The sequence below is a fragment of the Ptychodera flava genome, unplaced genomic scaffold, assembly GCF_041260155.1.
Source record: "Ptychodera flava strain L36383 unplaced genomic scaffold, AS_Pfla_20210202 Scaffold_67__1_contigs__length_642179_pilon, whole genome shotgun sequence".
In the NCBI taxonomy this organism is placed as follows: domain Eukaryota; kingdom Metazoa; phylum Hemichordata; class Enteropneusta; family Ptychoderidae; genus Ptychodera; species Ptychodera flava.
Window position 1 is genome coordinate 223,280 of NW_027248389.1, and position 23,396 is coordinate 246,675.

The 23,396-nt window shown below is 37.2% G+C and overlaps 2 long non-coding RNA genes across 2 annotated transcripts in view; one reads left to right on the forward strand and one right to left on the reverse strand.

Moving 5' to 3' along the window:
* Positions 1-23,396, forward strand: part of LOC139128754 (uncharacterized) — a 78,239-nt gene that overhangs the window by 41,212 nt on the left and 13,631 nt on the right. The window lies entirely within an intron of this gene.
* On the reverse strand, positions 17,780-21,253 carry LOC139128761 (uncharacterized). The gene is made up of 3 exons (XR_011551399.1): positions 20,935-21,253; positions 18,863-18,936; positions 17,780-18,457 (listed from the first exon to the last, which is right to left on the reverse strand). It is a non-coding gene; the product is annotated as an uncharacterized lncRNA (long non-coding RNA).

Below are 23,396 nucleotides of genomic sequence, written 5' to 3' on the forward strand. Positions count from 1 at the left end.
TCTTCTGAAAATTTCACATTCTTTGCCACTGCACCATCTCCCTAATACATACTGATGACCCACGGTGTCCACTCAAGTCTCACTTTGATTACTAATGACAAAGAATTCTCCCCGAGCACCTTGCCTTTTTTTTCTCGCACTTCCATCGCAGCGACAATCAGAAGTGTCTGGGGCACGGATTTTAGTCACAATACAGCCTTGACTGCAATGCTCAAGAATTTTAAAATTGAGAGACCCCCTTCGCGGCGTTTGGTCCCTCAATGGAGTTTATCTTTGGTTCTGAGTGGCCTACAGCGGCTGCCATTTGAACCATTGGAATCTATCAGTTTAAAGGCACTTAACCTTAAAACTGTTTTTCTTGTAGCATTAGTATCTTGCAGTCGCAGGAGCGAAATTCATGCTTTTGGTGCCACAGATGGGTTGTTGACTATTACCAAGACGGAAGCAATCTTGCGTACTAGACCGGGTTTCTTGGCTAAGAATCAAGTACTGGGTGCTAAAACCACCCCGTCTACTATTAAAGCTCTTGACTCGCTGACAGGCCAGACCCTCAAGAGCGTTGATTATGCCCGGTTCGTTGTCTTCGTTGGTATTTAAAACGAACCGAGTCCTTTCGTGCGGGGAGAGTTAGACTTTTCTACCTATTCACCCCGCTTCCTCACAGGACATTTCCAAGTCGACCATTTCAAATTGAATTACAAAAACGGTCCATTGTCAAAAAATGTGTTTGTAAAAAAGTACTTGTCTGATGCCTTTGATATTTGGTCAGGCCATCCTGTAATGAGCTATCAAAGATATTCACCTTCTTCATCAATACATGTGTCACTAAAAGTTATTCTCTACATAACACAGCAGAGCTCTGTCAACTGTTGGGTAGCTTGTTTTTCAAAACTGCTAGTCAGACAGCTTTAATATTTGGTTTACAGGTCCCCAGGATTACCTTAGTGAGATAATTTCATACAGTCAGTATCCATGTCTATTGTAGCTTCAGGACTTTGGCCCTATGTTTTATGATATTCTTGAAGTCCCTGCATGGTTCAATTGCAAAAGCTTAAGAATTTCTGCATATTCACCAGTGTATTTGGTGGTGAGATGCATGCTCAACTGTAAATTGGTATTTGTTCAATAAAGTTACCATTACTTAAAATATGCTAATGAGAAGCGAATGTGTAAACTTGTGAAGATCTCAATTACCGTTGGTTAGATTTTCTTGAAAATCTGTATTCAAGTACCTTAGGTAAACCTCATGTGTGTTGATTACTATATAGCTCATATCATATCCACTGTGTCCAGTTTGTGTAGCCTGCAAGTAATATCTGTTATGGACAATGACCTCTTCTGCTTTGCATGATTATTTTGAAGCTTATATTTACGTACTTTCAGCACAGTAATTAAATCTTCTTAAAACGCTGCAGCTGAACTTGCTTGTAGTCTGACTGAGCTTGATTCGAAGGGGATATGGTATACTGCTACAATTGCCTGAAATTTAAGCATATTAGTGAGGTGTCCCAGTAGCTTGAATTTGTTTTGTGAAGCTAATTTGCTATAAAATAATGCAAAATTTGATTGACAACTGACGCCTGTTATCCCCAAAATGTGCAGAATGTCCCCAAAAATAAACGGTAGTGGGACACCGTGTCCCCTATTTGAAATTCCTGGCTGCAACACTGCACATGCATACTTGTTGTTTTTTTAGAAATTTTACTAGTTTTAAACAAAATGTTTGTCTGGACAGTTGAGCGGTGGTTTAATGTTTGTACTCAAACACTTAACCAGTGGTCAAAGCCAGCATTGATGTATCCTGATGGTCATAGGTTGGACTTCCCATCCATACAGTATGTCCCATGTTCATCAGTATTCCCTTAATTGACTAACCAGGCTCACTAAACTATCTTAATTATCTTAAATATCATGGCAGAGCTATAACGACCACTAGGTTGCTTGTTTTAAAATATCATAAAATTAGTGTAATTGCATTTTTTCACTATTTTTACAACTTTTTTGCTTCCATTTGCTATACCTAAGAATATATAAAGGTAGTTATTGGATCTTTTTCATTGGATATACCTCTGTGCATTTCTGTTGTATGTACATTCTGTGAGATATATTGAAAATATGTGTACCCACTGTTATGTCTTTACATCTTGCATGAATGTGAGTCTATAGTTCTGACAGATTTCTTCTCCTCACATATACCAATACTAATGATGTTATCCCCACAGATATTTTGTATACAGATCCTCGATGGCTACAATCAGATTTGTTCAAATTAGGATGAAACTATATCATATGTGCAAATATTAAGATTTCTTCTTTTTAAATTTTTCACTGAGAAAAAACTAGAGAAATCTTTTCCATGAGCTGCATGTATAGTAGCCTTGATATTTGATATTTTTAGCTCCGCTGTCAGCGACGCGGAGCTTATCAAATAGGTTGATTTTCCGTCGTCGTCGTCGTCATCCGTCAACAATTGCCTTCTTCTCTGAAACCGCAAGTCCAATTGCTGTAAAATTTTATATGCAGTTCACTTGAGGTGACCTCACTTCAGTTTGTCCAAATCGTGGTGAAATTTGCATATTTGTATTTTTGGGGCATTTTTTGGTGTTTTGGTAAAAAAATATTTTCTCTAAAATCGCTGGTGGATTGCTTTGAAATTTGATATGCAGTTTGCTTAGGGTGATTTCAGTCAGATTTGTTCAAATTGTGGTGAAATTTACATATTTGTATTTTTAAGGCAATTTTTGTCATTTTTGGTAAAAAAATCTTTAAAAATCTTCTTCTTCAAAACTACCGGTCAGATAGCTTTGATATTTGGTACATATGTCCCTAGGGATGATCTATTTCAGATTTGTTCAAATTGTGCAGAAATAGCAAATTTGCATTTTTAAGGCAATTTTTGCCAATTTTTGGTCAAAAATATATTTCTCAAAAAGTACTGGTCTGATAGTTTTAAAATTTGGTATACAGGTTTCTATCGATGAACTAAGTAATATGTATTCTGATGAAATCTGTAATTTTGTATTTTTGGGGCAATTTTGCCATTTTTGGTCAAAAATGTGTATTTCCAAAACTACTCATCTGATAACTTTGAAATTTGGAATATAGGTACCTTCAGATTAACTAAATGATATTTATTGAAATTATGATGAAATCTGCAATTTTGTAATTTTGGGGCAATTTTTATCACAACTGGAAGTTGTGATATAGAGGTGGTTTCAACCGGTGTTTGATGTCGTCCATTTCTGTAAACGACAAAAGTCAAAAACTGCTGAACAGACTGCGTTGATATTTGGTTCCGATACATAGACTGGTTCCAAGGTTCCGATTCCGAAAAATGGAGCCAAACGGAGCGGAGGTTATATAGTTTTGGGAAATTTCTAACCCCCCTTTTTAACTAATTGATTTTAGGGGTCTTTCATATATGTAGTTTTAGAATGTACACCAATCCTGCATTGTGGACTGTTTTATGAGTTGTGGAACAGAAATGAGGTTTTGATGAATGTTAGAAATATGCAGGATGGCTGATTCAAAGTATAAGAGATTTCTATGCTCTTTCTTTGGGTATCAAAAGCAATAAAAAAAAACATATTTCATAGTTTAGATTCTCACTTTTGAGATGACCCTAAGCATTTGTTATGTAAACATCCTTGAGTCAATATACAGACTTTGACATTCCTGAGATTAAGTATCCACGACCTCACATGTTACAGTCTTTCACTACCATGGTATGGCCCAAACCCATTGTTATCAATGGTGAGTGTGGACCTGTCTACAGGAAATTGGGGTGAACAGGTTAGACAATGCCATGACAAGTTGTAGGTTAGTTATCAAGGTAGCACCAGCATAGAGTCCTACGCATGTCCATGTGTTCTCACAGGAAATTACAGGGAAAAAATTATTTGAGAAGTTTCCTCCTTTTAAAAAGAAGTATATTACAATTAAGGGACTGGTCAGTTTCTTCGGCCTGGGGGGGGGGGGGGGGCGGTGGATTATTTTTTGCCGACATCAAAAAGTGGCTGACCCCCCCTATTCCAAATTTTGAAAACAGGGTGACCCCCCCTATTCCAAATTTCGAAAACAGGGTGACCCCCCCCCCCCGGCGCGCGGCATAGGTAAAACAAAAGGTGGACATAAATTTTATATATATATATATATATATATATATATATATATATATATATATATATATATATATATATATATATATATATATATATATATATTTTATATTTTACATATATATTTATATTTTAAATAGTCATTCTATGTTTTAATGAAATTGTTAACATGTCAGTTGTAAGATAGGAATTTCAAAGTGTCAATCTTAAAGTTTGAATACAGTACATTTTGAATGAGCTGTATTTTGAATGAGCTGTGAATGTATTTCACACTTTCTATGCTTAACCAGATGTCCTGAACTGTTGTACAGAAATGGATGTCAATCATTAATATCAAAGAGGAAAAAGCAGTGATTCAAAAACTTTGATGGGTGTTAAGACTTGCCAACCATCCAATTAAATCTCCTGAGGAGCCATAGAGAGCTTTTTTAGCCAATTCTGATGTGTACAGTGTCTGAGAGGACCTTTTCTTGTAACATTGAAAGCATCTTTCTACAGAAAACCTGTGACACAAAGGAAAATAATTGCATCAATGAGAAGGAAAGATATCTTGTCATTTTTCTCTCTCTAAAATAAGTCACTGTATCAAATATATATTTTGAAATATTTGTGCATGTTGCTTTCTCATACTGAATTCTCATGGAGAGAACAGAAAAGTATCAGGAATTTGTCATCCTTTTCATATGAAATGCAGATTTCATAATGTACACTTTCACTTTGCAAAAATCAAGATATCTCTGATTTATTAGCGACGAAGTTACGTAACTGAGGAAGCTTATAGAGTTGGGAGAAGCAAAGTTGACGTCACTTCCATCAACAACTTCCGTAAAACTATTTTGTCACACCACGTGATCAGTGTTATCTAACGACTGCAGCATACCATTCACGCTGCACACTCACTATCAGCGAAAATAGTATCGTGTTGGATTGACATTATAATTGAACTTAGAGCGTACGTGTGAGTGTATTGGCTTACATGAAAATGCGATAGACAATGATGCATTTACGTTAGAACGTCCATGCTCGATCAATTGTTTTTGTTCTGTCTGTGTAAATTACGAGATTGGTGGATGTGGATGGACATCTTGCGTGCGTTTGGTCTTTGTCTGACATGCATGTTGTTTCGATCTCCTTTTTACTTTGCAGGGGAGAATGAATTACGTTCCTCATGGGTTTCAAATATGTAAAAAAAAATACGAAGTTTTGAGTGGATTTACGATTTCGTTTGCAAAATTACGAGCGAAAATTTCAGCTTCCCATTTCATCGGCGCGACCGTGCTTTCTAAAGAAACCTCAGTCTCCTACTACCTCCATGATCACATGTTGTACTAGCCCTGCGTACGATGCTGTGTGTTCCGCTACAACACAGTCCCTCTATAGAGGGACTGTGGCTACAGCTAATCGCCCCGTTCACCACAGCCCTGCAAAGACCCGTAGCGTACGTAGGGTCGGTGACTTCAAATCCATTTTGGGACTTGACGTAAAAAGCCAAATTACTGCCGAAATTCAGCATTCTTGGGCCCAAGTCGTATCCCAGGCTACCTCAGCTACTCGATCGCTTCCAAAAATGCCAGTCTTTTATTCACTTCTCGTAAATAACCGTCGATGTCGGCAACTCTCTCGCTAGCCCTGCGTACGATGCTGTGTGTGAACTACACCTAACAATAAAATGTTGTGAGATGTTGAAACAGTTTACCCTCCTTCCTACAAAGTTGCAATGTATTGAAACACTTTACTCTCCTTTCTACAAAGTTACAAATTCCCTGGTACGTAAAACAAACACTGTTGCTGTTCGATACTACAATACATCATGAACGTAACGTCCATGAATACACTGAGGCCTGCTTTGCCTCTGTGAGTCCTGGGTCGTCCTTGAGTCTATCAAAAGTGTTACCTACTTTGCTGTATCAAAATTTGGCCTGCAACTACTCAGTTTGATAGTAAAAACCATTATTTCAAAGGAGACTTTCACAAATGGAGTCATAATACAAAGGAAAAGGAGAAAAACTGAGGTTATCTGAAAGGTCAAGTCTAGGTCATCTCATCATGTGATGTCAGGCATGAAGACCCCCTAATTACGCAATTATGGTTCACAAGAAACTACCTAGGGTGGTCCAATAGGTGAAAGGTAATTTTGCTGCCTTCCAATTTAAATGGCATTTTGCTGCCTTCCAATTTAAATGGCATTCAGCTTGATTGACTCCCATTCGGCCTACTTTCAAACTGCTATAACTTAAACAAGAAATTATGTGATTCTGAATGATTTTAATATTATTGTAGATTCCACCAGTTTAATGATCTAGAAGTGAATATCACCAGACATTTCTTGATGATATCAAAATATCAAATGAAAATATATCTGGGCTAAAACTTTTGAGACTGAATTTGTAAATTTACCAAGAATTTTCGGAAGCTAGAGGGGAAACAGACATAACAGTGAGATGGGCGGACCAGAAAGTCCATGGAAATCAAGCAGGTTGTTCTTACATGAACATTGCTGTTTGGTGTGTTGATTTGTAACACGTACACTATGCTAACATGTTTCAACACCCAAGGAAACATTTGCAACTTTATAGTCAATGCGACATATTAATAAAATTATTTTAATTTTGTATCGGATATCACAAAACAATGTTGTGATCATCGCAGTCCAGCTGTTATGAGTAAGCATGTGTACTTGGCTGGACCGATCAAGTTTCTGCAAAAAATCATTTCACTGTCATTGACAAGCTAAAGTGACGTCTTTAATAAATGTGTCCAGTCAATATCCAAAGAAATCAAGGCATCAATGACACGAAGAAAGTTTGTCAGTCCCCACGGACGAAGTCTGGGGGGACTTATAGATCGGATCATGTCCGTCTGTCCGTGCGTGCGTGCGTACCTACGTCCGTCCGTCCGTTCACGCAGACATCAGACTGAGACATGCCCTGGTCAGTTTCTTTCAAACTTTGCACAAGGATAGTACCCTACCCCATACAGATGCACGTCAATTTGTTTCACAATGCGATCAAATTTGGCCGTGTTAGACTTGGAGGACTTTTTAGTTTACACCTCCATAGACTCCCATGTATAAGGCAGTTCTCCATAGACTCCCAGTTATAAGGCAGTCCTCCATAGACTCCCATGGAAAGGCAGTTCTCCATAGACGCCCATGTATAAGGCCAAGAAAAATAAAAATTTAGTTTCTCATCGTATTCTAGTGCAAAAAGGATGCAGTGACACAGTTTTTAGTCCCCACGGATGAAGTCCAGGGGCTTATAGATTGGGTCATGGTGTCTGGGTCATTGTGTCCGTTCGTCCATCCGTTCGTCCATCCTTTCACACAGATATCTCAGACATTTTGACAAATGTCACGTGACATTGGTGACCTTTGACCTCAATATGCATATTTGTCCATAACTCAGTAACCACAAGTGCTACACCCTTCATATATGGTATGATGGATGACGCCACATATTATACCTCATTAATTATGCACATATCTATTTTGAGCGAGCCAATAGAGCTAGAGTCTGATTTTTGGTATATAGGGATAACTTAGCAATACATTTTTTTTGACAACATGTCACGTGACCTCAATGACCTTTGACCTCAAATATTCATATTTGTCCATAACTCAGTAACCACAAGTACCACACCCTTCATATCTGGTATGATGGGAGACATTATGACGCCACATACTGTACCTCATTAATTATGTGCATATCTAATTCTGAGCAAGCCAATAAAGCTGGATGTCTGATTTTTTCGTATATAGGGATAACTATAGGATAGAAATGTTTTGACAAAATGTCATGTGAACTTGATTATTTACCTAAAATATACGTTTATGTCAATAAATAAGTCCCACAAGTGCTATGTCCTTTATATTTAGTAGGATGGGAGACCTTATGACAACACACGCTTTACCTCATTTATTATGCACATATCTAATTCTGGGCAAGCGAATAGAGGTAGAGGTCTGATTTTTGGCATATAGGGATTTATTAGCAATACATTTTTTTTTCAAAATGTCACGTGACCTCAATGACCTTTGACCTTGATTATACATATATATATATGCATATCTCAGTAAGTTCTATACCCTTCAATTTTGATAGGATATTAGACCTTAAGATGTCACATCTTGTACCTCATTTATTATGCGCATATGTATTTCTTGGCTGGCCAATACAGCTACAGGTCTGATCTTTTTTCCCAATTTAGAACAATAACTTAGACATGCCTCATGTGTTTCAAATTGGGAACAACGACATAGACCTATGTGCCCATAGATCTCAACATATCAATCCAGTGATACTTCTTAATGACCACATTTCCCTGCCCCATCAAGACTAATACTCCTATTACTTTGTCATTGTCAATGACTTGTTTAGAATTATATTTTCGTTTTAAACTACAGTTCTTTGATGCAGTGTGGTCGTCTGGCAATCCATCATCACGGCGGATGTAGTGCATCCAATACACAGTCCACACTGTCCAATCATGCGTGCATGTTTTCCTGTTATAATTCAATAGGGTCAGAATTTTGTAGCAAGGAACATACAAAATCTTGCAGATAAATCAATTTGGATGATCTATGTACATCTATGCAAATTCCAAGTTTGGTGGACATGTGAAAATTACCGTATGTTTTTTACCTTCATGTACAAGATGGCATGTTTACCAAGCTGGACGCTCACTCCTAAAAAACCAATAGGTTTTATTACAGTTTCACATTTCAACCCTTTCTTTGCATCTTTCTCAGCAACATTCCCCAAACCTCTCTCCTTGTATCCCTACCGCTAAATGCACTGAGGAGCACAGTGTCATCATTGACGCTATTTTATTAAAGTATGGCGCCCGAAGGGCGCGCTGAAAAATATGAAACATCCTGATATCTCTGATATATATGCCTTGTATATAAAGTCATGCACCTGAAGGGCATGCTGAAAAATGTCTGATATATTAAAGTGATGAGCTTGAAGAGCACGCTGAAAAATATTGAACATACAGATATCTCTGATGTATGTATGCTTGATATGTTAAAGTTGGGCGTGCTGAAAATATGACTGATTATTAAAGTTACGCGCCCGAAGGGCGCGCCGAAAAAACAACTGAATGATGAAATTTGTGGCTGACACTAGCATTTTAGGCAATGATGAGCCTGTGTCAAAATTCAAAAACACACTGACCCCCCCTATTGGGTATTTCAAAAACATGGTGACCCCCCCCATCACCAAAGTCAAAAACAGGGTGACCCCCCCCATGAATCCACCGGCCCCCCCCCCCCCCGGCTGAAGAAACTGACCAGTCCCTAAACCTGTCATGGATGGATTGCTCTCAAATGATCTGAAACACAGTTATTGCCCATTAGCAACAAATCTATAGCAAGATTTATGTAAAGTTCATGAACTTACACAAGGTATTAGACAAAAGATGACCATGACTTTGCTACTTTTCAACATTATTTCATTCAGATTTCCTCAGCTTAGTGTATAATTTTGTAATCTTAATTACTGTCAACTTAGCTTTACTAACTTATTCTAACCTCATTATTCTTACACTACTGTTATACCTTATAACCACAAAATTTGAAGAGATGCATATATGATTGTCACTTAACAAACATTTACAAATATGTCTTCTGCTGTTTTCTCCATATACATATACATGTCCCTTTTCTCATAACCAGACATGAACTGAAAATGCTCACGTGTTTTCATAGATATTGCATTTGTCTGTAAATTTAAACTTTTGCCAATAGTTTTAAAGTTTTTTAAGCTGTGATGATCAAGATCATGGACATTATCATGTCAGACCAATGACAACGGCCTTTTATTTACAAATATGAATTCGGTGGAAAAAATGCTGAATGTCTTTGGCTTCTGGCATTGTATCAGCATTTACATAACAGTGCAATTGATTGGTACAGTGCTTCACACTGTATAGGCCAAAGTGATATCACCATAAAGTAATGAAAAGCCATATACGCATTCTTTCAGAAAACCATTTTTATTTTTAAGAACTCAAGTAAAAGATAAACAACATGGCTATTTTTGATAAATCTTTCAAGAAAATAGATTAAAATGAGCCATTGAGAAGGACATAGTTTAAATAGCAATAGAGAGTTAGTATGAGTAGTACGGAGAAATAATGGAGTGTTTTTGTGTAAGAGTAGTAAGGAGAAATTCCTCTGTATGAAAGTGGCTAACCAGTACTGGTCTTGCAAAGTGCCCTTGCTGAGTAATCGTTAAGTGTAATTGACATCACTGCAGAAATCTTTCAATTTTTTTTCTTTACAGTTGATTGTGAGATCATACCATTCAGTGCAAGGGGTGGTAAGCTGTCAAACTGTGAGCGTTTGGCGAGATTATTGTACCATCTCTCGGACTGAATGGTATGAACTCAATGTCAAGCTGGCGACGTCCTCGAAGCCCGGTGTCTTCAGTGTTTCAAAACGGCTGGAGAAACATCAGGTTAACGTCAAATCAATGATATTTTGGGTTGGCTGGGCATGAAATAAACTGACCTGTTTGTCCCACTTTTCCTCGGGCAGTTCTCAGGCAGCTACGGGTAGTCACGGGCAGTAATTAGTATGACCGCAGTTTTTGATTTAATTCTATTTTACAATGCAATCCAAATTGGTTTGTGGTCACTATAGTATGACTCAAGTACACCACTTTGCATGCAATGGATGTTAGTGTAAATGTGATCAAGGCATGATCCATAGTCTGTTGTTGACTCCTCAATAACTTGTGTGTAGTTGAAGTGCTTTGTCATAAGTTCAGATAGTTGTCTTGTAGATTGTGTTTGCTTTTGTAAGTCAACATTGAAATCACCAATGATTACGGTTGGTAGATTGTACTCAAGTGTATGGATGAGCTGAAGAAGAGCATGTTGTAAGTTTGATGTAGGTGATGATGGTGGATTGTAAACACCAACAATTTGAACTAAACCAAATGTTGTTTTGTGTATTGCAATTAAGAAATCTGTATTAAAACAATGCAGTGTCTGTGGGGTAGCTTCAAGAGTGTTTTCTTTGCTGTACATAACCATACCATGATATGGTCTGGTGTTGTTTTGACGGTTTTATCATCCTGTCTGAAAGGTTGAAGTCTGCTATTTTGAAGTCATCATTGTGATCGCCGGTTTGTAGTCTTGATTCACTGCAAATTAGTACATCAGCTGAAGTTAAGCTGAAATCACTAGCAACATCTTGAAAATGGCAATGAAGAGATCTCACATTTGATAAGTAATAATGAATCTGTTCGATATAATATATGGTAATGTGAAACAGAGTTGTAGCATGGAATGGGTTCTCATGCGTTGCATCTCTTGTGTAACATCAGTGCTAACTGATATTTGATTTTCTTGTAATGTGGTTATGTTGAGACCTGTAAGTTTAGTCACTCTGCTTAAAGCAACATAGTGTACATGACACTGATTTCTCTTGTTTGCTGTACTGAAGTCCACAACCACATTGTTAAGTGTATCACCTTGACAACGATGTATTGTTTTGGCACTAGCTGGTCTGAGTGGAAATTGTTTTCTCACAACTTCTGCATTTTTGTGTCTTCCCACTCTAAATTGCCGTGATATCTGTAAAACTGGCGTCCATCTGTGAGATACTTTGTCATGTATTAAATGCCGTTTTCACGTCGCAGGTTTTTGCCAACACAATCGTCATCAAATAAATCCATAGAATAGTAACATGATGCAAATCAGGTCCATCGATGTATTTGATTACTCCTGGAGTACCATTTATCAATCCATCATTTACAGACAGATTAATGCAAAGCTCAATACGCTGATTTGTTCCAATTGATAATTTAGAAACTAACCCATTGTTTTTTGAGCAGGAAGCATGACAACAATACCTAATGTTTTGTGTTTTATGATCTCAGAGACATCGCCAATGACTGTATCAGTAGCAGGTATACATGTTTTTATTCCTGTAAGTCTGTCATATGCTATTGCATTGTGGTCATCAACAAGTCTGTTCTCGCAATAAAGATGTACTGTCGACTCATCAAGAGATGAAGTTTTTTATCAACACTGACTATTCGAGTTTGCAGAACTTTTATGTCATGAGATGTATGCTTTCCCTCACGTATACGGTTGAGTAATTTAGCAAAATTCTGGTCATCCTTTTGCCTCATAATATCTGTTAATTCAAACATTTTGAACAGGTCTTTCCAGATGTTGACAGCCAATGGCCCATAATCATGTTGAAGGTCGTTAAATATCCAACCATCAAAGACAGGTTTTAATTGATATAAGTCGCCAAAGCTAACAACGCTGACACCACCAAAGATTTTTTTGTTGGCCATTATCTGTTGTAGTCTGAGATTGATATAATTTAACATACCATTACCAACCATGGAGATTTCATCTATGAATATGACTTTTAAGTTCCTGTATTTTGCTTGTAGAGTATTAAGTCTTTCTGATGTCAGTGGTCTATAATGAAAACCTTGGGATGCAGGAATTTGAAAAGCTGAATGAATTGTAGTACCCTTAATGTTGTAAGCAGCTTTTCCAGTAGGTGCAACTAGTAATAAGTGTATGTTGTCAGGATTTTCACCAGGAAGATTTGAAAGATATTTTAAAAGTACTTGATACAATGATTTGAGAACAAGAGATTTCCCTACACCAGCGCCACCTGTTACAAAATATTTAACGGCTCTGTCCTTGTTTTCATCCAATGTACTATGTGATAGAATATTTCTTTTGTTCTTGTTGAGTTTCTGTAAAAGTGGATATAATTCATTATCAGCCATTCGTGGTTGTTGAAGATCTTCAATAATGGGATTATTTGTACTGATGCCAATGTCCTGTCCAATGTCATATTTAGAATGACTCTCATCACATGGTGCAAACATACTCAATGTGTCACTTGGCCTTGATCCTTCTAAATGTCTTGATGTTCCTGATGTTGTGTATTTGGAGCAACATTATCAAACATATCAATGGCTGTGTTTTGTACTGCTTCAATAGCTTGATCTAATTCCTGAGCATTTTTATTGTACTCCTTTTCTTTAGAATCTACTTCAAATTTCACTTGCATGTAACGATCATAGTATGTTTTGCACCCTGCAAGGAGTTCATTTTCATTTCGCCAAGGATAAAACAACATTATTAACTCTCTGTAATGATTTTCTTTGTCTTTTTCCCTATGGAAACGAACATATCTGATAACTTTACTTTTGGTGCGTTTTTTATACACAAGGCCACGTATCTGATATATTGTGTTGTTTTCATCATCATCATCCTCTTCATCAGTTTTGTAGAAGTCATCATTATCTTGATAATGATCTTGCGGGTTATCTTTTAACTTTTGAAAACTGTACCATGCTGCCAAGTCTGCCAAGCACAATTTCTCAAGGGCTTTTGGGCGCCTCTCATATTTTTCAAGATGCTATCACTTTCTATGTCAGTAGCATTTGGACGCATGTTTTGTATGTCATCAAGAGGTTTCAATAGGATAACTCTATCATCAGGGGGTGATGTGTTAATAAATGTGAAGCCGCGTGAAGCTCTTCTTAGTCTCATTTGCATAACAAGGTAAACAGCTTCTTGAGCACTAACTTCAACATGATTAAGGAATTTGTTTCCTATATGCCTGACACTTTCTCTGATATCATGACATCCTTCCCTTGCTTCTTCCACAGCCCTACTGAGCAAATTACTCATTCCACGTTGAGCTTTACTAATGTAAGATGCGATGTACATGGCACATGCATATGGATCAAGAATGAATTGAATGTCCATGTTTGCTCTCCAAGCTTTGAGTAGGGTTTCATTGTAGCTGTTAATTCTTATTTCATTTGGTGACCTCTTGAGGAATATTTTGTCTGATGTTAGAGATGACTGTATTGCATTAATATAGGTTTGTTCATCAAGTTGTAGTTTATTTAAGAATTCAGAAAAAGAAAGAGTTTCTCCAAATTGTAAATCAGTAACAACAGTCTTGATATTTTCATAGTGCTTTGAAGGATCTGTTCTGTGCTTTCATCAGTATCCATTGGCAATGGCTGCAATATCATTGTTCTTGGCATAGGTGGCACAGGAAATCCAAATCTGCAAACACATTGGCCTTTTTTCTTACAGGTTTTTGCATGTCTGTGCATTTGATAATTTATCAATTCAGCGAAGGATTCATTACTGGTATCATTTGAACATGTAATATACTGATCTATGAATTGTGTGATGTCATCATCACTATTTTCACCATATTGTGGTGCATCTTTAATCCATACAAGCATGTGTATATGTGGTGATCCTCTTTGTTGGAATTCCACTCTGTAAAAGTAATCGTGTATTTCACCAATTGGATGATGTGAGCTCATTAGGAAATCATGCATAAATCGTTGAAATGAATAGTCAAAGTGTCGAGCACACGTAACAGGGTCAGATTTTATCAAATCAGATTTTGTATTCCAAGACATGTTCAATACATCGTCATCTGTGTATTCCTTGTTGTGAACTGTCCTTCCAAGAATTTTCAATAGATGTATCCATTTAGATTCTGCTGATGAAAATGACATGAAAAATGTTGGAATACCAAGTTGACGTATCATGGCAAATATATCTTCTTTGCACTCTCCCAGTATGGTGGTGAACCTCTAAGTGTCTTCAACACTCTGAATCCCTCATCAAGTCGAACAATTTTATCAACATTTTGTGGTGATTGAAGCTCACCAGCTGTTAATTTGCGGCCCTTCAGATTACATTTTCGCAAACATAATGTTGCCTTGTCTTTAATCTGCTTGATTTGTAATTTTTTTAGTTTAAAGAAATGTTAGGCATCGACTTTGCAACTCTCCTATCTTTGTGTCGAAGTTCCCATTTACACAATGTACTATATAATACAGGGACTATGCGTTTCTTTTGTCTGGGTTGACCACAATATATTGTTGGAAATGAGAGCTCCTCAGAATATTTGTCTTGAAATATTCCTAGTGGTTTATTGTTCTCGCCTGGTGCATAACAAACTGCGCCATCAGAGTCTGTGTGTTGATCATATAAAGGTGATAGCATTGTATCCAGTGTGCCAGCAGGATGATCTTCCAATTTTATTTCTTCAGTCCAATTATCATCATCATCATGATCATCATGATCATTACTGTCATCTTGTTTACATGTTTGTTTGTCAGACATGTGAGAATAATCATGATCGTCATTTTCCTCACAAAATTCCTGCCAATTGTGGTTTTCATCCTTTCTGCAAACAACCCAATCTGTAGATATTGTAATCAGTTCTGCTTTATATAAGGGGCTATTTTTAACTAACCAATTAGCTGCTTGTAAGACTTTCACTGGTCTGACATTCTCTACCTGATAGGCATGACTATAGCTAATCTTTCTTTTAAATTTGACAGGTATTGTCTGCGATTCATTTAAAGTTCTAGGTAATGTAGAGACAGTAGTTGATACATCAGCTATAACATTGACTATGTTACCTCTGAGACTAACTTGTCTACCTCTTGGCAATTCTCTTATTTGCATGAATGGAATGCGTAAGGCAACAAGTCTTTCTTCTAGTGGATGTAACTGTAACTCGGGGGAATTAATGGAAATGACATGTTATTGGCCACAGAACAAGGAGGCAACTTTGACTCTTTTAAATATGAATAACAAGTTTTACATAATGGTGCCATATCATTATCTGTAGCCTGAGATGATGCAAAGGTGTTTAACTTTTCTTTAACATTATTGTAGTTCAAAACACTTTCTCTGTACCACAGCTGTTGGCAGCACACACATACAAAATTTGGGCCATTCTGAACTGCACCGTGAAAAATTTGTATCAGCTCTTCAATAGATTTGGCAGCACTACATCTTCTGTTGTTTAGTTTGTTTAATCTATCTCTCATTTGCTCTCTCTCTCTATATGATTTATCAGTTCTTTTAATACTTTTAATATTGGCATCTCTGATCTTTTCGCTTTCCCTGAAGACCTGGTCAGTTCTCTTTGTCTTTTTAGCATTAGCATTTCTTTCCCTTTCATTTTGTCTGTACTCATCATCACACCGTCTTAATTTCTTCGACTCCCTATTTCTGTTGTTTTCAGTTTGTTTATATACATCATCACTTCTCTTTGTTTTCTTAGCAATTACATTCCTTTGTCTTTCAGTTTGTCTGTACTCATCATCACACCGTCTCAATTTCATTGATGTCCTGTTTCTCTTGTTTTCAGTTTGTTTATATACATCATCACTTCTCTTTGTTTTCTTAGCAATTACATTCCTTTGTCTTTCAGTTTGTCTGTACTCATCATCACACCGTCTCAATTTCATTGATGTCCTGTTTCTCTTGTTTTCAGTTTGTTTATATACATCATCACTTCTCTTTGTTTTCTTAGCAATTACATTCCTTTGTCTTTCAGTTTGTCTGTACTCATCATCACACCGTCTCAATTTCATTGATGTCCTGTTTCTCTTGTTTTCAGTTTGTTTATACACATCATCAGCTCTCTTAGTTTTCTTAGCATTGACATCTCTTTGCCTTTCAGTTTGTCTGTACAGCTCATCAGTCTCATAATTTTCTTAGCATTCATATCTCTTTGCCTTTTAGTTTGCCTGTATGCTGGATCAGCTCGTTTATTTTGCTTGGCTGTTAAATCTCTTTGCTTTTCGCTTTGCCTAAACTCTATTTGTTCTCTCTTTTCTCTCTTGGCAATCATGTCTCTCTGTTTCTCTATTTCTCTATAATTTACACAATGTTCATTTTGCGGCATAGAAGATTTCTCTGTTTGTACTGGTCCAAAACTGTTTACATTTATTGCTTGTGACAAATTTTGCTCTGTGCTTTGCAGAAAGTCATAGTGACCACTATCAATTTCTCCTTCAACACGGATTGCATGATACAAAAGATGTATACTTACAGAAGAATTACCAACAGTCTCTAATGGTTCACTTAAAGTGTCAAGATGAACTGCAATATTAATGTTATATGCAAGCGCTGCAGCATTTATTTCAATGTCCCCTCCATAAGTTGCATTACCTGGTTCAGATCTGGACATATACTGCCTATAGTCATCTTGAGAGACAATATGCCATCTTTCATATTCACCTTTAATTGGATCCTCATATCTGTCCCAATGTTCAATTACATAGTCAACAGTATGTACTCTTATTGCATGATGATGATCTTGTGTTCCATAGAGTCCTAGACTTATAGCACGGAACAAGCAATTACCATCACCTTCGACATTAACCTTTGTGTAACATCTGTGAGGAGTCTGCAACTGTCTTTTTCGTTGCATGTACAATTTACTTCTTTCATTTTTTGCTTTTATGCTCAGTTTTTTTACTCTCATTGTACTTTTATAGTAACGTTGTGTTATGGGTGTGCTTAATATTATAATAAGTTCTTACAGTCAATTCAAGCACTTGTATACGAAGAAAAATTAATAATTTGACTGATGTTGCTTATTGCTTCCTTGATTTCTTCTGATGCTATGAAAAGTGAAACCTTAAAAGTTGAAGTATTGATGAAAGAATGATTGTGTTTGTTGAGATTGTAGACTATGAATGTGTTATTGCTTGTCAATATTGTGCAGTTTAGACGTTGAACCCTTTCACTACAAATTTAGGTCCAACTTTATTGGGGAAGCTGGACCTAGACAGAAAAAAGCAGTTAAAAGGGTTGTCAGTAATAAGTAGACAATGATAGAATGTGGTATGACTGTTCTTGTTTATTATGAAGTAAATGAATGCCAATTTTCAGAAATTGTAGAGAAATGTCAGTCTTCCTTATATATTCAGTACGCTGAAGTAATTCTATTTGATTGCAAATAATCTGCCTGTAAACAATACTCTTGTTTCCTATCAGGAAGTAAATGATAGAGCACTAACTTGTGTGCTGTTAAATATTCACGGTATAATTTCACAATGTACACTGAGGAAGACAAAGACAAAACTTTACTGCCTTATTTTTTTTCTTCTGCAAGTTAATACTGAATATTATCAATGTCAAATCAGTTGTGATCTAAATGCGAAATTAACCACAACAGTGTTTGCTCAAAGTACTATCAGCAATGTTGTAACCAATGCTTGTTGACTATCAATTTGTGATCTTGAACGCGCCTCTACAGGCAGTCTGTACCGTCTATGGGCAACTGTGCCTCAACTGGGCAGTCTGTGCCTCTTATAGGCAAGTGATTGTGTTGTACCCCTTTGGGCAAGTTATTGTTTGCGCCTCCTATGGGCAAATGATTATTGCGCCTCCTATGGGCAAGTTATTATTGCGCCCTTGCTATGGGCAAGTTATTATTGCGCCTCCTGTGGGCAAGTTATTGCTGTGCCTCCTATGGGCGAGTGAATGTCACCACGTATATGGCCTCCTGGTATAATCTGTTAAGAAACAAAACTCAAAGTAGACATCCATTGCATCCTGTTAAATATACATATTTGTACCAGTGAAAAAAATTGGCAAAAAAGATGAATTTGATGTTTTACAACATGTAAAGAACTTATTCCATTTTTTTCATGGAAATTATTGACCAACAAGTTCATCATTGATGACACGACACCATTCCTACAAAGGCAAGTTTGCATGACATTGGTCCAGGTATGTCAGACATATCTTGTGAATGGCCACAAAATATAACATAATGGCTGCCTGATGGCATTGATAGTATCAAAGAACAAATTGAAATCGGTTTGGGCATGTCTGAAATATCTACCTAGATGCCTGAATGCACACACAATGAAAAGCTGCATGGACTAACAAAGAATGGCAAAAGTGAATGAACTCACACAAAAAATATGTGGATTTAATTGGAATGTCCTAATGAATGCCCTGTGGTGATGTAATCATCAATAGACCACTTCTGCAAATGAAAAAAAACATAACACCAAGGATTAAAATGACCACTGTCATAAATTTTGTTGACTCCATGAAGTGCCATATCATTTACTAGAACAGTGATACAACATTATCGAAAGCTCTGTTAACATTTCTCACACAACTTCAATGTCCAACAATCTCTTCAAATAGCTATCTTAATGTTTTTGATGTGTGTATGACATGTCATTTTGTTTTAATGAAATATAAGGGCAACACACGGATGTAAATCTCATCAATTAAGTTTATCTTTTAGGACCCATTTAAACCTCATTAGTTCACTCATAGAGTATACTTTTCATGAATAATAAATGAATTCATGGTTTATCATCACTTTGTCCTGTGACATTTCATCACATTACCATTTTGTCCTCATAATGATTCATTGAACACTCAAAGCTGGATAAGAAAGGGCACTAAAATTAATCTGCATATTACTAAACTTGTGTAATTTTTACAAGCTGTACTTTAGAAAATTGTCAAAATTTACAGGATGGAAAGTCAGGAAATCTCCACACTACACACACACACTAATTGATCAGTTCCTACCAGCCGACAGGCTTTATTGATCTATCAACAATTACAGTGGTGGCCTACTCACAGGATCTTGCAAGCAATATTTGTCTGGAAGTTATGAATATGATGAATAAATGTCATTTTTTCATTATACAAGCCTTCCCACCTATGGGTGGACCATTTGATATCCTGGGGGGGGGGGGTCTGGAAGATTTTTGGGGGCATTTTACATTCTTATTCGCTTTTGATGGTAACGCATTTTCCAAGCACAGTCTTTGCCACTGAGTACCAACCATCGAAATTCAGTAGCTTGTCCCACATTATAGGAAACTAAAAAAGTATGTAAATGATCAGACATATTATTATGACGATATCATGAAAATATTACCTGAAACCCTTTCGGAGCACCACAACAGACCCTATACACAAACAATAATAGTAACTATTCATCATTGCTACCAGTGTACCTAGAATATCCATGTCCCCGCGACATCTACGAGAACGAAAACTATTGCCCAATCTAAAATCCCTAACCCTAATCTATGGCTTTGCCACGACAAATTAGGTGCCACGACAAAATTAGCCTAACCAGCCTATGACTCTCGTCGATTGTCACAAAACAATCTTTACGTGGACTATTTTTATGAAATAGTAATAACATTGACACCAGTCAAGTTGTTATTCTTCGTGCAGGACCTCTCGTGTACGCTAAGGGATACGCTGTCGGGCCGGACCCACGTGGGTTTTGGAGACAGTGCAGCGTACACAGAAATCTACCCGACCTAGCTAGCTCTGCGTACCGTGCTGTGTGTTTCAGGTGTTACACGGCCCCACCACATCTAATGGATGAATTCTACAGAGGAGCCAGCGTAGCTGACATTGGCGCACGCCAAGAAAACATTTAATCACAGAACAGTGAAGCGTAAAGTAATGGATTCTTTCAATCATGCTACAGACTTTTTAAGGTTTGTGACAGAGGGCCTTGTCTGCCTTCTTACAATGAAGCAACTACAGCTGTCATCTCTGAACAGTCGACCCCAAGACTCACTTTATAATGAGCCAACAAACGTGCGCCAGAAAATCTCAAAAGCCGTTGCTCAAAAATATGGGTCTAAATGAATACAAAGGATTTGGAAGACCTCATTAGACTAGATGAAAGATGTGATGATGTAGATGATAGTGGCGGGGGCCGTGTAACGCCCGAAACACACAGCAGGGTACGCAGGGCAAGAGCCGACCGTACAAATCTATGCCATGAAAAAGTCAAGTTCGGAACTACAGCTCCCAGTCGCGATCGAGTCACAGTCGCGCTCCTTCTCGATTCTTTTGATGCATGTACCGTACTATTCACTTTCTCAACCGTAAACTCAAAGCGTCCAAGTCAAATCGTGGTATCGAACAAAGGTGCATACATCAAATCACGACATAGAATCAACACATCACACACAAATTACTTTGAATTACTTACCGACACCACACCGACAGTCCATCAAAATCACGCTTCAGAATTTGTACAGCAAAAAGCCGGATAAGCGTACTCACAGCACAGAAAGGCTGTGGAGACAAGCGAAGAACTATGTGCTCGTTATGATACGACGGTATAACTTGATTTACGCGACGATGGCGGGGAGACGAAATGTACAAGTACAGTAAGTGCAGTAAGACTGGCTTTATGCCGCTAGGGTTTGTGGGTAAAATGTATCCAGCTGTAGCCAACCTGGACAAGCACATTTCACAGCACCCTCAAACAGTCGATTGTTTTCACTTGTCATACGCGGCGTAACAGAAAAATTAAAACTTTCATAACTTCATTAATATCCAAGCCACGCCCACCAAAACCTTTTCAGTTCTAGCCATTTGAATTCTGAAGATGTCTACCAAATTTGACTGAAATACGTTCACGCCGTTTTTGAGAAAATGGACCAACAGACAGACAGACAGACACACAGACACACAGACACACAGACAGACAGACAGACAGACATCGCTGCGACATATGCTCACGTGTTCACACGTGAGCAAAAAATGGGCGTAAAATGCAATGTGAAAAATAGTCTTTCAGCTGTATGTTGCTCATTTGACTTCGTGGTCTGTCTAATTAGTCCCCACGGACACCGTCCGGGGGGACTTATAGGTTTGGTCATGTCCGTGTGTGCGTGCCTGCGTCCGTGTGCATCCGTCTGTCAGTTCACGCAGATATCTCAGACATGCCTGGTTCAATTTCTTTCAAACTTTACACAAGGATAGTACCCTACCTGATACAGATGCACGTCGAGGACTTTTTAGTTTACACCACCATAGACTACCATGTATAAGTCAGCTGTCTATAGAATCCCATGTATAAGGCCAAGTAAAATAAAAATTTAGTTTCTCATCATATTCATATTGCAAAAAGGATTCAGTGACACAGTTTTTAGTCCCCATGGATGAAGTCCAGGGCCTTATAGATTGGGTCATGTCCCTCCGTTCACGCAGATATATCAAATATTTTGACAAAATCTCCCGTGACCTCGGTGACCTTTGACCTCAAATATACATATTTGTCCATAACTCAGTAACCACAAGTGCTACACCCTTCATATATGGTATGATGGGACACCTTATGACGCCACATATTGTACCTCATTAATTATGTGCATATCTAATTTTGAGCGAGCCAATAGAGCTAGGTCTGATTTTTGGTATATAGGGATGACTTTAGCAATTCAATTTTTTGACAAAATGTTACATGACCTCAGTGACATTTGACCTGAAATATACATATTTGTCCATACCTCAGTAACCACAAGTGCTGCACCCTTCATATATGGTATGATGGGACACCGCATGACGCCACATATTGTACCTCATTAATTATGAGTAGTTTCACAATGTGCCAGTTGTGATCAAGTGCCATTGGCGCTATTTTAAGCATTTTTGGTCAAAAAATGTGTTTCTCAAAAAATACTGGTTTGATAGCTTTGAAATTTGGTATACAGGTTTCTATCGATGAACTAACTAATTGTATTGAATTTTGATGAAATCTGTAATTTTATATGTTTGGGTCAATTTTTGCCATTTTTGGTCAAAAAATGTGTATTTCCAAAACTACTCATCTGATAGCTTCGAAATTTGGTGTACAGGTTCCTACAGATGAATTAAATGATATTTGTTGAAATTATGATGAAATCTGCAATTTTGCATTTTTAAGGCAATTTTTGCCATTTTTAGTCAAAAAATGTATTTCTCTAAACGTCCTGATCAGATAGTTTTGAAACCTGGTATACAGGTTTCTACAGATGAGCTAAGTAATATATATTGAATTTCTGATGAAATCTGTAATTTTGTATTTTTTGGGCAACTTTTGCCATTTTTGGTCAAAAAATGTGTATATTCAAAACTCATCTGATAGCTTTGCAATTTGTATACAGGTTCCTACAGATCACCTTAATGATATTTATTGAAATTATGATGAAATCTGCAATTTTGTAATTTTGGGCAATTTTTGCCATTTTTGGTCAAAAATGTGTTTCTCAAAAAGTATTGGTCTGAAAGCTTTGAAATTTGGTATACAGGTTCCTACGGATGAGCTAAGTAATATATATTGAATTTCTGATGAAATCTGTAATTTTGTATTTTGGGGCAACTTTAGCCATTTTTGGTCAAAAAATGTGTTTCTCAAAAGTACTCATCTGATAGCTTTGAAATTGGCATACAGGTTTCTATAGATGAACCAAATGATATTTATTGAAATTATGATGAAATCTGCAATTTTGAATTTTTGGGCAATTTTAGCCATTTTTGGTCAAAACATATATTTCTCAAAAGTACTGGTCTAACAGCTTTGAAATTTGGTATACAGGTTTCTATAGATGAACTAAATTTGATCTTTTGAAATTATGATGAAATCTGCATTTTTGGGGGGGCAATTGTTGCCATTTTTGGTCAGAA